General features: G+C 32.9%; 1 long non-coding RNA gene across 1 annotated transcript; it reads left to right on the top strand.

Moving 5' to 3' along the window:
- The first annotated feature begins 222 nt into the window (after positions 1–222).
- Positions 223–753, top strand: LOC106477492. Its single transcript, XR_001291997.2, has 2 exons — positions 223–364; positions 489–753. It is a non-coding gene; the product is annotated as an uncharacterized LOC106477492 (long non-coding RNA).
- Positions 754–2268: the final 1515 nt, after the last annotated feature.

The raw sequence follows: 2268 nt of genomic DNA, 5'->3' as shown, positions 1-2268 counted from the left end.
GACTTTGTTGATTTTAGAACGTTTTTGGTTGGGCTATGACAATACACTAAGTTGAAGATATGTATCTCTCTAGGTGTTCTTTGTTTGGCTAGGCTACAATGATTTCATGATAGTTACTGTAAATGATGTTTATTTAAGCAGTGGCTACAACAAAAATGTATTTTTTTTACATACTTTTTCTATATAGTATGTTAGAGGATGAACTGTTTTTAACTTCTTTTTTTTAATCCAGCCATCATCTGGTTCAGAAGCAGAGTCCGATCATAAATCCAGTCGGAGAAGGAAAAAAAGTCATAGCCGTAGCAGAAGTCGTAGCAGAAGCCACAGTCCAACCAGAGAAGAAGGCGAAGTAGATGATAAGAAAGTGTGTTAACTTCTCACTTAGTTAGATTTTCTTAAATTTCCTCTTTCATATGCTTTAAGAATAAATCTATAATTATCCTACTTTCTATAATTTTTTTGAGATTAATGTAAACTTGATGTTACAGGGCTGGGATAGTTCAGAAAGTGACCTGAGTGAAGGTGAACTGGAGAAGAAGAGAAGAAAGTTATTACAAGAACTGGCAGCACATTCATAAATGTATAAACTCGTACATTACTATGATCCTCTTGCAAGCCTGACTTCTAAAAAACAATTGCTACAGCATTAAAAACAAATTCTCCAAGTCAATATGCTTAGTGAAAAGTGAAGTCTGGATTTGAAAGCAGTACTTTTTCATGTCATAATAAAAACCGTTTTGACACTTGTTTTCATCGTGACTGGAAATGTTTTCATTTTGGTAATACATCATGATGCAGAAACCCAACTGTGACGTTTCTACGATGATGTTATAGTAAGCAGGTTGGGAAAGTTTTAAATGTTTACTCTTCCTTACGAAGATTTTCTGTTGACATCAAAAATATAAGCATTAAAAAAGAATGCATTATAAAAACTTCCAAACAAATATATAATTTTAATCACTGAAAGAAGTATGAGGATTATATCCACTTTTGAGTTTTATCATCATTTAACTAATGTTAGTTAGTGAGTTCTTTGTGTGCCAGTAATGTCACATAGAGAGTAAACTACTAGGATTTAATATCAATGTTAAAGTTGTATGAAGGTAAACAATTCTGTGTTTGTTTTGATAGTGAGAGAGAATTTATGGGCCTACATCTATTGCTGGCACACTGTTTACGACATTACATTAAAGCCCTAAAAAGAGTGTTGTCCATTTATTTTTAGAATCACCATAAAAATCAGTTTCTGGATTACCATCAAATCAGAATCTTAATTTATGATTATAGATACAAATCTTCAATACCAGCAACAATTCAATTATAATGAGCTTCCGTTTCAGAATTACAACGTTAACGTTGTTATTAGATGTACATTACTTCAAGAGTGGAGGTTCATATCTTTACTAAACTATAATAATAGGATCCAGTATTAAATCTCTAAACCTTTAATAGCTGGTAAGTGTAACTTTACATTAAACAACACATCAATGACAATCTACTGTTAAATACGAAGTTCAGTAACAAGTATAGTTACCATGTTAAACATATCCAACCATAAACGTTCTAAGATCAACAAAGACCAACCACAGATACATATCTTCAACTTAGTGTATTGTCATAGTCCAACCAACCAAAATATTCTAAAATCACCAAAGATACATATCTTCAACTCGTGTATTGTCATAGCCCAACCAACCAAAACGTTCTAAAATCAACAAAGACCAACCACAGATACATATCTTCAACTTAGTGTATTGTCATAGTCCAACCAACCAAAACGTTGTAAAATCAACAAAGACCAACCACAGATAAATATCTTCAACTCATGTATTGTCAAAGCCCAACCAAAAACGTTCTAAAATCAACAAAGACCAACCAATGAGATATATATCTTCAACTTATTGAACTGTATTACCATAGCTAAAAATTACACACTGTACTGACGAAAACAGTAATGACAAAACTACACACACTGTACTGAAGACAACAGTAACGACAAAACTTCACACAGTGTACTGAAGACAACAGTAACGACAAAACTACACAGTGTACTGAAGATAACAGTAACGATAAAACTACACACACTGTACTTAAGACAACCGTAACGACAAAACTACACACAGTGTACTTAAGACCACAGTAATGACAAAACTACACACAGTGTACTTAAGACCACAGTAATGACAAAACTACACACAGTGTACTGAAGACAACAGTAACGACAAAACTACACAGTGTACTGAAGACAACAGTAATGAGAAAACTACA

This window comes from Limulus polyphemus, unplaced genomic scaffold, assembly GCF_000517525.1.
Source record: "Limulus polyphemus unplaced genomic scaffold, Limulus_polyphemus-2.1.2 Scaffold16319, whole genome shotgun sequence".
Classification (NCBI taxonomy): Eukaryota; Metazoa; Arthropoda; class Merostomata; order Xiphosura; family Limulidae; genus Limulus; species Limulus polyphemus.
Note: the sequence above shows the minus strand (reverse complement) of the source record. Positions and strands in the feature narration are given on the sequence as shown.